Here is a 13,735-nt window from a genome sequence, read left to right as displayed (position 1 = left end):
CTTCCTCTGCCAACCCCGTGGGGCTGAGCTCCCTTTCTCAGATGCAGATGCCCTCTCTCTGAGAGATGCTGGGGAGCCAGTCCTCTCGAGGCACGACTTGGATCTTGGACTGAATCTTGGCCTTAGCCTGGGCCTGGCAAGTGCTAAGAGCTTTGACATCATAAAGCTTTGAGCCATTGTCTGCCTGCAATAAGTGGAGGTTCAGCCATATGCTTGGTGTCACCCACATCACCAACTTGTCCTCATTTGGGTGCGTGGGCACTGGCCTGCTGAGTTTGAACATTTCTGCATGGGGAGATCATCCTGGGTTACCTGAGAGGGCCCTAAATGCCATCCATATCCTTAAACAGGAGAGGCAGAGGGAGAGGAGACACAAAACAGGAGAAAGAGGTGTGACCACAGAGGCAGAGGCTGGAGTGATGTGGCCACAGACTGAGGAATGTTGACGGCCACCAGAAGCTCGAAAAGGCAAAGAATGGTTGCTCTAGAGCCCCATGGTGAGTATGGCCCTACCAGCATCTCAGTTGGGACTTCTGGCCTAGAGAACTATGAAAGAATAGCTTGTGATGGAAACAGCCACAGGAAACTAATTCAGAAGGACAGAGTGTCCTTGTGTTTCAGAAGCATTTTCAGGATGAATTTCTGAGAGACCCTGACTTCTGTCATGAAGGAGGTGTTTTCCTTCCCTCTTGAGTTACCAAAAGTCATTCACTCGAGCTGAGACCAGCATCAAGGGATTGAGAAAACCTTCTCAACCAAAAGGGGGAAGAGTGAAATGAGACAAAGTGTCAATGGCTGAGAGATTCCAAACAGAGTCGAGAGGTTATCCTGGAGGTTATTCTTATGCATTAAGTAGATATCACCTTGTTATTCAAGATGTAATAGAGAGGCTGGGGGGAACTGCCTGAAAATGTAGAGCTGTGTTCCAGTAGCCATGTTTCTTGAAGATGATTGTATAATGATATAGCTTTCACAATGTGACTGTGTGATTGTGTAAACCTTGTGTCTGATGCTCCTTTTACCTACCTTGTCAACAGACGAGTAGAACATATGGAATAAAAATAAATAATAGGGGGAACAAATGTTAAATTTAGTTTGAAATGCTAGTGATCATTGAAAGGGGTATGGTATGTATAATTTTTTTTCTGTTGTCTTTTTATTTCTTTTTCTGAATTGATGCAAATGTCCTAAGAAATGATCATGATGATGAATATGCAACTATGTGATGATATTGTGAATTAATGATTATATATGTAGAACGGAATGAGCATATGTTAAGAATGTTTGTGTTTCTTTCTTGTAATATATATTTTTTGTAATATTTTTTTAATTAATAAAAAAAAGTTGAAGCAACCCAAATGTCCATCAGCAGGTGAATGGATAAACTGTACATATAAACGCAATGGGGTACTACTAAGTATTAAAAAGGAATGAGCTATTGAATGATACAAAAACAACATAGATGAAATTCATAATGACTATGCTGAGTGAAAGAAGCCAAATAAAAAAAGAGTACATACCTATATTCTGGAGCAGCTAGAAGGAAAACTCTGAGAGGATCGTATGGGAGCCCATGACAAACTCTGGGATCTGTCCTGTAACTATATGTTGAGGGATCCTCTGGAAATGGTTACTTATTTATTTATTTATTTGCTTTGTATATACAATATATTAAACAATAAAAAAGTTATAAAAAAAGAGAAAGTCATTCACTCCATGGCAGGGTCCCCCCTCGCAGCCTTCCCCTCTTTCATGAGACCCCCCCCTTCTGAGTCTGGGGACTTTGTCTGAGAACTGGTCCATCGCCATCACTCACAGTCACACAGTGTATAATTGCCACACCCATGGCTCGAGCCACTGAATTGCAGCAAGGCTCGTTTTCAGCATACACACAGGTGTCCATTTAACTGTTGTTCACTGCACAACTATTATTGCTGGACCCTGTGCCAGGCTCGGGTGATGCAGCAATGAGAAGACTGCCGTTGCCTGGCCTTTACATTTTATTAGTGAAACAGACAGGAAACAAAAAACAAATCAATATCTAATTTAATGCCAGATGATAAGAGCTGCAAAAAAAAAAAAAATTCTAGTGTATTTTAACTATTTTCTTGCAATTAGTCCCAGTGTTTCCTCAACATGCCTCCACTCAACTCCTCCATACCCCAAGAAACCATAAAATGAGTTTCGACCAGATCCGCAGCTCAGTGTCTCTATGAGTGGGGTGGCTGGTGTCCCTCCACCCACTGTCCCAGCTTCCTTCAGGCATGAAGTACGTACCAGGCTCAGCCCTCGGCCGCCGTCCCAAAGTTCAGCTGAGCCCCAGCCCTTGCTCCCTGATATGTGGACCTGGTTGAAGACACATGGCTGTCCCGTCCTTCAAAGTGTCCCAGGGCGGTGAAAAGGGCCTGCTGGCCCATTGGCCTCCCTCCAGTTGGCAGGGCCGAATACCACGGGGCAGGGATTGGGATTTGGCTGACATTCCTCCCCACCCCGCAAGCCCCATGTCTGACTCCTGGCCGGGGCCTGGTGTACTGAGAAACCTAGCTGGGCAGCCTCTTGTCTGACGGAACCGGAAGTGGGAGCTATTGATCCTCCATTAATCTAAGGCAAGGGGGATTTTGGAAAATGTTTTCATTGGACCCCGGAATCTAAATATGTCTTCTTGGACTGCTAGGTCAGTATACACTAAATGTTTAATATTTCTCAGCCCCGACTTGATGCTATTGATCCCTGAGAACTGAGGGAAGACATAGTGTTTCCTTTCTGCCACGAGATGGCAACAGAACCTCTTCATGAGCAACGCCGCCACCTGGTGGTCATTAATACTCATGACATCCTGGAAGAAAGGTCCGAGAGGTCCCTGGAGAATGAGAAACTGTCAGGGGACTCAGGGAGAAGGGCCGCCTAAAAGGCCCGTGTCCATGCCCTCTCCCTTCATCCTCATCTGTGCTCCCAGGACCAAGAATCCTTTCCACACAGTCCTATTTCAAGTGTCAAATGATGGGGATCTGGGGAATGGCAGTTTATACAGAGGTTTCACAATTTTCTTTTATATTTCCAAGTAGGACAAACTGTCCCAAGGGCCATTCTCCTTCCTAATCAACTCGTCATTTCAAAGCAAAATTAGCCTAAATTCATTCAGGACTGAATTTCAAATGTTGTTTGTAAGTAGAGTTTACGTTGCCAAGTTAAATATTTTTTAAAATGAGCAAGGCAGAGGCAAATATACAGTAAAGCTAATAAAATTTAAGTATCAGTTTCCCTCCATTGCATGAGCTCCTTTCAAGGCCTAGGAGGTAGTTTATGACTGCGTCCACATGGCCATAGGTCTTTGTGAGATTGAAAAAGTAAGATATTTTTACTACAATTGGCTAAGACTGCTGTTTCTTGTCTTATCTTTGTGTAGAGAGGCCTTGAGTAGCCACAGGTATTCTGGGAATTTGGCTAAGGGGAAGTTGAGTTGAGGATGCATTTCATTTGGACTTAGTGAATACGTGTACATGATTTGCAGCCATTCCAGTATATGTTTAAGGTATGGCTGGCCATCCTGTGTAGGAATGGTTTCCGGGTATGCACCTACCATCTTCTTATGCAGTGTTTTATTGACACAAGGTTGCAGGGCCAGAGGTGGCATGGTACTCAGAGCCAGAAGCTATTCTGTGGGAAATTCCTCCTATCATCAGACATGCAAAAGTGTAAGCAGAGTACACTTAGTCAAAATAGAAGTTCTCTCCTGTCAGGAATAAATGTTATAGTGCAGCATGTATGATTATGAATGCACTGGACTTTTTTTTTTTTTTTTCATTTTTGATGGGATTAAGGCAAAATAGGATTTATTAGAATTCTGTGTAGGGCTCAAATCTGTAGAGGTACTATAGATAGCAAGCAATCTGGTCTATTGTGTCTCAGCACAGTATTAACAATAATAGCTTGTGACACTGAAAAAAATAAAACAACTTTTCTTAACTAACGATAACAAAAACGAAATTTGATAAACTATGTTAAAGCATGAATTCCCTTTTTCAGTCTCTCTTTAGAAAATATGACAAAATCATTTTGCCATATGAGGAACTGAGCAAAGAATATGTGGCCAAAAAAACAATATAGGGAAAGGCACTCTAAAAAATGTCAGACAATTAATGAATGTAAATATTTTCTTGTTGCTTGTGGCCTCTGTAATATAGAAATTACAATTTGTTATTTCTTTTCTCATCCTAAATAGTTGTTTCCTTTTACACTACTCAGAACTTTCCCTGGTGCCTGGCACCGTGCTGGTGGCACAGGCAGATAATAAGCAAGTAGACAGACCAACGAGTACTTTAACGGCAAGTTTCTCTCCCCACCCAGGAACTTCTCCCTACTTCCTGCCTGGGGTCTGGGAACAGCCTTCTCTCTGCCTCTTCTGCCCCCAACTATATATTGCTCCTACTTTTGCCTTCCATAGGTATTGGTGGCATCTCTTTCATTTTAAAATGAACTTTTTGAGGTCTAACATCTATATCAAAAAGCCTATGTAAGTGCATACCTTGATGGGTTATTACGTGAACACACTTGTGTAACTACCACCAGGGATAAGAAATCAACACTTCCTGTATTCCAGAAGCCCCCTTGATGTCCCTTTCTACTCACCAGTCCTTCCTACCTCCCCAGAGTTTACCATTATCCTGACTTCCAACACTGTAGATTTGTATTGCCTTGGGCTAAGTTTTTTATAAATAGAATTATATGGTGTCTATTCTTATGTCTGTCTTCTTTCACTTAATATTATCTTGGTATGAGTCCTTCGTGTTGTCATGTGTAGCTGTAGTTCATTCATTTTTATTGCTGTGAATATTCCATTGTCTGAATGTACTCTTGAGGTACATTTGGTTTGTTTCCATTTTGTTCATCTTTTACTAGTACTCTTGTGCACCTTTTTAAAAATATATTTAACAAAATTACTATTATATTTGGGCCTAAATATTTCACAGCACTGTTTGTCCCATCCATTTTATGTCTTTTTCCTTCCTTTTTTGGCTTCTTTTGAATCAATTATATTATATTATTCTTTTTTTCCTCAATAAATAGTGTACATGCTTTTACAAGTTACCTTATATGCATTATAATATGAATCTATTACTAAAGTAGTACTTTTCCCAGTCCCATGACTTTTCCCAGTTCCATGACAATGCAATGACATTAAAACTCCTCCTGCCTTTTATGCTATTGTTATCATGTATTTTAAATAGATATATGTGCACATGTATTTACATGCATATATATATATGCTTTGAAATCAACTCTGAGGTTTAAAATTTGCATGCAATAAAATATCCCCATTTTAAGTGTATAGTTCGATGAGTTTTACAAATATGTAAATGTAGTGACCACCTCAGTCCTGGTGTGAAATATTTCACGCACCCCAAAGAATTCCTTCATGCCGTTTTGCAGTCAGGACCCCACCAATCAGTCTAGGAAAACAGACAGGAAGCCCGAGGGTCCTGGAAGTTGAGCAGATCCTCTGTATCAGATGGGTGGGGGTAGGTTATGGGATTCCCTACCAGGGGGTGACAGGGGCAGAGTCTGAGCCCAGGGTCCACCTGGACAGGCAGGGGAGGTGCTGCGAACTGTCCTCCTACCAAAACCACCCAGGGGAAATTTCTCCAAAAGGGAGACGGAGGGAATCCTGGACAGTCAAAGAAGAAAGAAGACAAATGAAGCCCATCCCATCCCTCCCCAAACCTCTTCTTCCCACCTTCTCTAGAATTCCCTTTCTTAAGAACAGCAGCACCGGAAAGTTGGGCATCCTCCTGGAGCACCCAAACCCCACCCTACCCACTCCATCTCCTAAATATATGGGGAACCCATCTTCTCTCCCCATTGCTTCCATGCTTTCATGGGGGTCACATCATCTCTCAGCCTTACCACTGTGAACAGCCTAACTGGCCTCCCAGGTCTACTGACTTTTTTTTTTTTTTTTTTTGGCATGGGCAGGCACCAGGAATCGAACCCGGGTCTCCGGCATGGCAGGCAAGAACTCTGCCACTGAGCCACCGTGGCCCACCCCGCTGATACTTTTCTGAGTCCGTTAACTCCATGCATACAGTTCCAAATTCAAAACACACTGTGAAGTACCCAGTGAAACGTCTCCGTCCCACTTCTTCTCCCTCGGCACTGAGATCTCTTAGGTTACCAGCATTAGCAGTTTCTTGTTTATCTCTCTGGAGATAGTCTACATATTTATATACAAAATGGCATATATATATATATATATATATATATTCGCCATCTCCTTTAAAAAACCGAGCAACTAACCAGAAAATGCGTTTTATTATTCTCTTCTCCCTCTGATAGTTGTATGTGCTTTTACTAGTTACCCTAGAGATTGTAATATGAATTCTTGTCTATTAAAATAAACTATAAATCGGGTGACCACAAGTGGTAACTCACTGTACACTCCCTTCTATACCTTCCTTTTTTTATTTTTTGCTTAGCAATATATCATGGAAATCACTCTATATCAATTTACTGAGCACTTCCTCATTTCTTTGAACAGGCGCGCCCCATTCCACTGCATGGCTGCAGCATGATTTATTTGACCAGCCCCTTTTGAGGGTTATTTAGGTTGTTTCCAATCTTTTGCAAATACAGACACTGTTGCGTGAATCATGCAGTGTGCCATTCCACACACGGGCCAGATACCTGCGGCATATTGTTGGGTCAAAGGTATGTGCATCTGTGATTTTGTTAGACGTCACTAAGCTTTTCCCCACTGGCATCGCAACCATTTGTACACTCGAGCCTGTTCCGGGGTCACAGGAGCCTGCGAGGCATAAGGCCGTGGTCCTCCCCACTGACCCTCCCCACCGCGGATCCCTGGACAGGAGGTTGTTTTACCCAAGGGGCGCGCCCCCCTCCAGCACCTTTCCCACCCCCCGCCCCCCACTCTGTGTCAGGCCTTCATTGCCTTTTTTCCCCACCGCTGAAGCCGGGGTGGGGGGGGGGGGCGCTTCTCTCCCTAAAACCCCAATCTGCTCCCTCCCTACCCGGCCTCAGACCCTGCCTTGGCGCCCCACCGCGCTGGGGAGGAAACCCGAACACTTTCACAGACACCCTGGGGATCCTCTCTGCTGCCTCCTCCAACATTTTGTCCGCTACCCCCGTTGCTGACCCTGCGGTTCCAGGGCCTACCCTGGCGCCTCCGGGCCTTTGCCTCGCCGCCCCCCTTTCAGCTCAGGGTAACCTCTGGGAAGGTGTTGCTGTCCCCCCAACTCTGAAGAGGCTCCTCCACTATAGCACCCCTGCCGCCCCCAACACAGTCGCCCACCCCAGCCCCCCAGCCCCGCCTGGCTGGCTGTTCGTTGGTGGCGGGCCTACTCCCGCGCCCAGCACAGGCCAGAAACCGAATTAACGTCGATGGCGAAAGCGTGAAGAAACAAGGGCGCGCAGAAAGGAGCCGAGGCTCGCGGGCCGCTCGCGCCCTCCGCAGGCACCAGGGGGCGCCCGAGCGCTTCCAGCCGGTATCGGCCACCCAGAGGGAGCCGCTGGGCCTCCGCCGGGTCTCCCCGGCCCCGGGAGGCGCCTCCCGCCTCGTAGACCAGGTCCGGGGGCTGGGCCGAGCGCTGCAGAGGAGAAGCAAGGAGGAGTGAATCCAGTAATTTAGGAACGTGGGCCTCAGGGCCTGCGGGCCACCACCTGACTAGCTTCCAGGGGTGGTGGGGAGGAGGAGGGGAGGTGGGGAGGAGGAGGAAGAGCTGGAGGGGAGGGAGGGAGGAGGTCAGGAAAGCGAAACAGGGAGGAAGAGGAGCAAAGGAGAAAAGGGGGGAAGGTAAGGAGGAAGAGTGGGGAGAAGAAGCCATGAAGAAATGAACAGAAAGTCGAAGGAGGGGAGGGAGGGGATTGGGGGTAGGGGCTGGCATTCTGGAACCTGCTATCAGGTTCATTCCCCCTCCTGCCCTCACCTGCCCAGCCGCACCCTGAGTGTGAGGGAATGTGCTTGCTGTCTGGGGAGGAGAGTGGGCCTAACGGTGAACTCCTGGGGCCAGGTTTACGTTAGGATTTAAAAGCCTAGGCATAAAGATCGTTTAACTTCCAGTCAGACTTTGGATAAGTTATCTCCCGTGCCTCAGTTTCCACATCTGTAAAACAGAGATACATAAATCTTGCTATTTAGGTGCATATACGTGGGAGGCGCCCAGTCGGTGTGCCCAGACACAGTGAGTGCCCTGCATGGGCAAATGGTGCCATTGGTGATAGACCTTGTCAGCCTGGATCGAGGGCTTGTTCTTCCTCCGGGCAGTGGGCAGCATCCTCCATCGTCTCTGAGCGTACCTCTAGGCTGGGGTCCATTGTGGCCCATTGCTGATGGCCCAGGAAGCAGTTCCCAAACAGGTCCAGAATCCAGCCAGTTTCAGGTAGGACTGACAGTAGTTCTGAACTCCAATTTGTGGCTCTGGGCTGATCTTTTGACTAGAATCCCACCTCCACCCCCCAGCTGCACCCTATCATCTAGCCCTGGGTCCTCACTGGAGGTGGGGAGGAATCAGGCCCACTTGTTTTTTGCTATCCATTCACCCATCCTTTCATTGGAAAATATTTATTTACTGGATGCTGGGGAAGCAGTAGGAACCTTCATAGAATGAACGTTCTGGGAAGAAATGTGGTTCAGATGATGACACAATAACTACTGAGTGACATTTATGATCAGCATCAGAGGGGAGAATTACTGTCTATAATTGGGGAACAGGGATTCCTTGTGGGATGCATGAGTTGGGACTGGAATGAAGTAGGAGGGAGCCTGGTGAAGAATTGAGGGAATGATCTTCCGGGCCAAGGAAACAGCATTCATGGAGGACCAGAAGCAGGCAAAGCCAGCTTGGAAGGAAAAGGGAGAGAAGGATGCTGTGATTCTGGATGCTGCTACCTCTTGGGTGCTCAAACAGCTTCCCCACCGCACCCCACCCCTCACCCCGAGAAGTGGCCTCTCCCCACCAGATCTCCTACAGACCTGGAGTCCCTGTCTGCTCAGCCCAGAGCAAGGTGCCCTGGCATTGTTAGCCACCAGATGAGGGGCCTTGTCCACTCTGTCTGTCTACCTGTTAGAGGCTGGGCCCTGGTCCTCGGCCTTTATTTAGCCCAACGCTTACAAGGCCACACAGCTTTCCATGCCTCTTTGGCCCAGCACCTTACCCCAAGTACATGCCCTGGGAGAACTTCGTATTTTACAAAATTCTGAACCGGAGGGTCTGTAGACCTCGTCTTGACCAAGTCTCTTCTTTTTGCAACTTGGGAAACTGTGGTCTGGAGGAAGAAAGGGACTTCCCCAAAATCATGCCACAGGTTTGCAGGAGCTCCAAGTCTGGCTCTGGGGACTTAAATATGTGTAAAGCCCTTAGAGCCGAGGAGCTGGGTGCCCACTCTCTGTTACTATTATTCCACTCTAGCCATCCTAATGGTTTCTAGGGAGACGGTCTTGGAAAGCTCCCCCAGATAGAGAGGGAGAGTTTCCTGAATGTTGAGTAGGCCTGTGCACCCGCTTTGCCACCAGAGTTCTGCATCCCATGCCCAGGAAACAGAGACCATCTGGGGCCACTCCTGCCTGTCTGTACACATCACTCATCAGGTCAGCTCTGCAAGTAGGTTTTATCATCATCTTCACTTTTCAGATGAGCACCAGGCCCAGAGTTGAAAAATGATGGGGTGACAGACCCCCATAAATTTGAAAGTTTAACTTCAAATCCATTTTGTTCTTCTCCACTTCTCCAGAAACCTGACCCCCCAACCCTAACCTCCACCCCAAGTCCAAAGGATCTCCTAGAGGCAAGTTGCTGCCCCAGGGCTAGCTAGTGTTCAGGTCTAATTTGACTCTGGCCTGGGGCCTACAGACTAGGAGAGAGGGATTCTTCCTGGAAAGGTCTCCAGGGCTGATATGGCTGAGCTGACTTTGGACCCACCCAGTCCTCCTCAGAGGAGGCTCCAGGCCTGGGAATGACATCCTGCCGCCTCCGTCCTCCTGCCAGTTGTCTTGAGGATCTGTGCCTTCACTTCCTCAACAGAGAGGCTGGACTGGGCTGCCTGGAGCTGGTGCAGCTCAGCCGTGCAGGGGAGCATGCTTTGCAAGCTGAGCTGGTAGAGGGACAGCCAGGAGAGGAGGGCATTTGTGGGGCACCCTTACTCCGAACTTACTGAGAAGGCCTCCACCCTTCTCTTTCTGTCTCCGAGGCCTGGGCTGGGGTGGCAACACCAGAGCCAGCTACGGCTGCTTCCTCTTTACCCAGCTCGCTGTACAGTGGTGAGCCCTGGGCCTGCAGCCCCTGGCAGGGCCACCCAATGTCCTTTCTCCGCACAGCTGTACCTCAGCATATCTGTGCCTTCCGGCCCCACACTTGCAGCAGCACACCCTGCTTTAGGAGAAGGTTTATCTGACAGAGGGGCTTTGAGGGTGGAGAGCCAGACCCTTATCTTCGCGCGAGGGGCCTGCCCTACAGTTGGGGCTTTGTAATCTGACATTGTGATTTTTTCACCCTTATTTCCCCCCCAAGGAGGGAAGATTTGCTGAATCATTCGGGGGAGGTAGTTGGAGGGGGCTGGGGGCGAGGCAGCTGGAGGGCAGTGATAAGTCTGAGGCTGGGCTGAGGGGTGCTGGGGAGCTGGCCCAGGGAGGAAACCCCGAACTGTGACCGTTTCCAGCTAAGATTGTGGACTTCTGAAGAGCTGCTCTGGGTAGGCTGAACCAGGGAGTCTGAACCTTCCTTCCAGAGGAGTCTCTGAGGCCCAGGCCACAGGTGGCCTGAGCCAGGCAAGCCCAGATGGGCAGTCCGTGAGCCAGCAGGTGCTGGAAGTGAGCAGAGGTGACAGCATCCCGGAACGGGGGATGGTGGGGGGCTGGTGGCCACGTCCCTGCAGGCCTGCACCCCTCTAGGTCACCTTGTTTTACAGATTGGTCCCTGAGGCCCTGAGAGGGAAGTAGGGAGCTGATGGGCGGCCTCTTGTCTCCCCTACACCTTTGCATTATCTTCTTGGCTTGGGTTGGCCCTTTCCACTTTTGACCAATCACATTCTTTTTCTCTTTGGGGTGTCCACTTCCTCCAAAAAGACTTCCCTGACCCCCCAGAGTGGGCTTGATGAACCCTCAGGCTCTCAGAGCCCCCCCCCCCAGACTTCCTCTCTCCTGCCTTTACCCCACCGGGGCCCAGCACAGGGTGGGTGCCTGCAAATGATCGTTGACTGGACTCTTGAGGTTCTTTCTTCTTAATCTCGAGAGGATTTGACATCAATTGGGACTAAAAATCTGGGACCTGCATGGTGGGAAGAAATCCCCCCAAGAGTGTGCTCCTTAGAGAGGACTCATAGCAGGGAGAAAGGGGCCCCAGCCCCAAGACCCTACCCTGCCATTCCACAGCTCCAGCTGCCCTGCCCCTCACTCTCCTGCCAAGTGAGCCTGGCCTGCAGGGGTCTGGTCCCCAGCCTCTGCAAGGGGGTAGCCGGTCCCTGTCCTCCAGGCAATAGGCCACAGGCCCAGTGGGAGGTCTGGAGCAGAGAGGCCAGGCTGGACTGTGGCAGGCAACCCCAGGATGCTTTCTGCCCGACTGATTTCTGACTCCCCCCTGGGTCTGGTGGGCAACCACAGCCCCGGGAAGAGGGGTGATTGACGCCCCTGAGTCAGTGGCCACATCCCCTGCTGCTCCCAAAAGGGGTTTCTGGGGGCAGGAAGAGCTGCCCGCGGTGGTCGCTTTGCTCCCTTCCTGCTGCCCAACTGAGCCCAGAGATAAGTCCTCGCTGGGCTGAGAGAGGCCTGGGGTGCAGGCCTTCCCCAGAAATCATGTCAGAGTTCCTCATGTGGAGGAAGGGGCCTGAGGGCCACGATAACCCCTTTATTTTTAAGAGATCCGGGAGGAAGTCCTAAGTCACCCTTGCAGAAATAGCTCCAAGGCTCAACCTGGCCGTCTGTGGCCCCAGCTGTCAGCGGGGATGGCCGATGAGTGTGGTGCGGTTCAGCTCTTCACACGATAGCGGGACCCCTATCTGCCAGCCCAGGGTCTGGGCTCCCCCAGCTCACCCTCAGGGTTGTTGGCAATGATAATAATAACAGTGGCATTCATTGCGTGCTTAATGCAAACCCAGCCACTCACAGTGCTGCCTGTGGGAAGTGGTGTAATCGTGGAGCAAACGGGCAGGGGAGAGTAAGCTGCCTGGGAAGGCATGGGGAGGACGTGGCGTTTGGGCTGGGCCTGGCGTGATTTTGAGAGCTAAGCAAAGTGGTTGGAGAAGGGCTTCTCCGGGGAGAGGGGACAGAAAGAGCAGGGCCTCCGTGTCAAGGGAACCTGACAGGTGCAGGTTCAGGGAGCCGCCTGTGGGTCTACCCAGTTATTTTGCCTCTCTGGCCTCAGTCTCCTCATCAGAAAAATGGGAATAATACAATTCCCACCTCAAAGAGTTAATTCATATAAAGAGCTTGCAGCAATGTCTGGCAGTTCATTAGCTCTCAATAAATATTAGCTATTAGTTTATTGCTCTTAGGAATTCCAGGCAGTGTCTAAGCTGCAAAAACATGTTAAGTCCCTTTCTTCTATTTACCTTTCTAAGAGTCTTCCCAGTTTTCAAACCGTGTCCCCATGTTATTGAAACTCAGCTCAGTGCTCACATGTACACATGCATGCTGGCAGGCAGCACATGTGCATGCGGCATGTCCTCCCCCACCGCCACCACCTCCACCCTCAGGTCCCTTGTTCAGCAATTGACAGATGAGAGATACTGAGGCCCAGAAGGAATGGGACTGATCAAAGCCACTCAGCGAAGCAGGGGCCGGGTGACTTCTTGGTCCCAGGTTCTCTCCTTCCACACTGCTCTCTCTAATGAGAGGAGACTCAGTGCTTCTCAGTGAGGCTGTCCCTGGCTGCCCCCAGCCATCTCCCCCCACATTGTGGGGAACTGTTAGTCCCATCCCTACTCTCTGCACCCACATGGCCTTTCCTGCCTCTCGGCTTGGTTCATTCTCTACTTCCCCACTGAGCTCCAGGAGAGCAGGGATTTTGTCTGTTTGCTCTGCTGTCCTAGCCCCAGCGTTTAAAGCAGTGCAGACACGTGGAGGGTGCATATCATATAGAGTAGGCAAATGAATTATTTCCAGCTCAGGGGTGAACTTTGTGCCTCTGTAAGGGTCCTGGGTTCGGCTGCCATACGTGACTCCAGGGGACGTGGCTGCCAGTTCTGCTTGTGCCCCATGGCTGGGCAGAGCAGAGCTGCCTCCGCTCCTGGGCTGGAAGTCCCAGCCAGCTGCTCCCCACAGGCCAGAGGCCCTAGTCCAGTATCTTCTTCCTTCTCTCTCTCTTAAATCAAACAGAACACTTCCCTTCTCAAAAAAACAAGCAAACAAAACAAAGACATTGTCATTGTGGAAATCATGGAAAACCCAGAAAATCATATTTAAAAGGGAATAAAAATCCACTTGGCGACTTCACCCACCACTCAAAGGTGACTCGGTGAACATTGGCGACTGCTTCTCCCAACAGCTGTGTTTCTTGCCCATAGCATCACATTAGTCACAATTTTTCCTTGAAGATTGCAAAGCACTTTAATGTAGAACTTTCCAGATCTTGGTGGGGCAGGAGTGGGAGGGAAAGGGGGCGCCCAGGCCTCAGCTTCCCATCCCTCCTCCTCCTCCTCTAACCCCCTCTGCTCTCCTGGATCCTCTCCTTCCTGCCTGCCCATCCTCACTCGCCCTGAGCTTCATTTCCTCAGTTGTAGGGCAGGGATA

At 49.3% G+C, this 13,735-nt stretch overlaps 1 protein-coding gene and 1 long non-coding RNA gene across 4 annotated transcripts in view; one reads left to right on the top strand and one right to left on the bottom strand.

Annotated features, from left to right (window-relative positions):
- The window catches only part of GTF3C5 (general transcription factor IIIC subunit 5), a 37,061-nt gene extending 37,046 nt beyond the window's left edge, over nt 1–15 (bottom strand). The window contains exon 1 of the mRNA XM_077147503.1: nt 1–15. The gene's annotated coding sequence lies outside the window, so the exon portion shown is untranslated.
- The window catches only part of LOC143673203 (uncharacterized), a 43,854-nt gene that overhangs the window by 14,339 nt on the left and 15,780 nt on the right, over nt 1–13,735 (top strand). The window contains exons 3-4 of one of the 3 annotated variants that reach the window (XR_013170247.1): nt 351–497; nt 5,974–6,352. The exons of the other annotated variants lie outside the window; for them this stretch is intronic. This is a non-coding gene — a long non-coding RNA (uncharacterized LOC143673203). Of the gene's footprint in view, nt 1–350; nt 498–5,973; nt 6,353–13,735 lie in introns of those variants that run through there. 3 annotated transcript variants of the gene reach the window in all.

The sequence above is a fragment of the Tamandua tetradactyla genome, chromosome 2 (genome assembly GCF_023851605.1).
Source record: "Tamandua tetradactyla isolate mTamTet1 chromosome 2, mTamTet1.pri, whole genome shotgun sequence".
Taxonomy (NCBI): Eukaryota; Metazoa; Chordata; class Mammalia; order Pilosa; family Myrmecophagidae; genus Tamandua; species Tamandua tetradactyla.
Note: the sequence above shows the minus strand (reverse complement) of the source record. Positions and strands in the feature narration are given on the sequence as shown.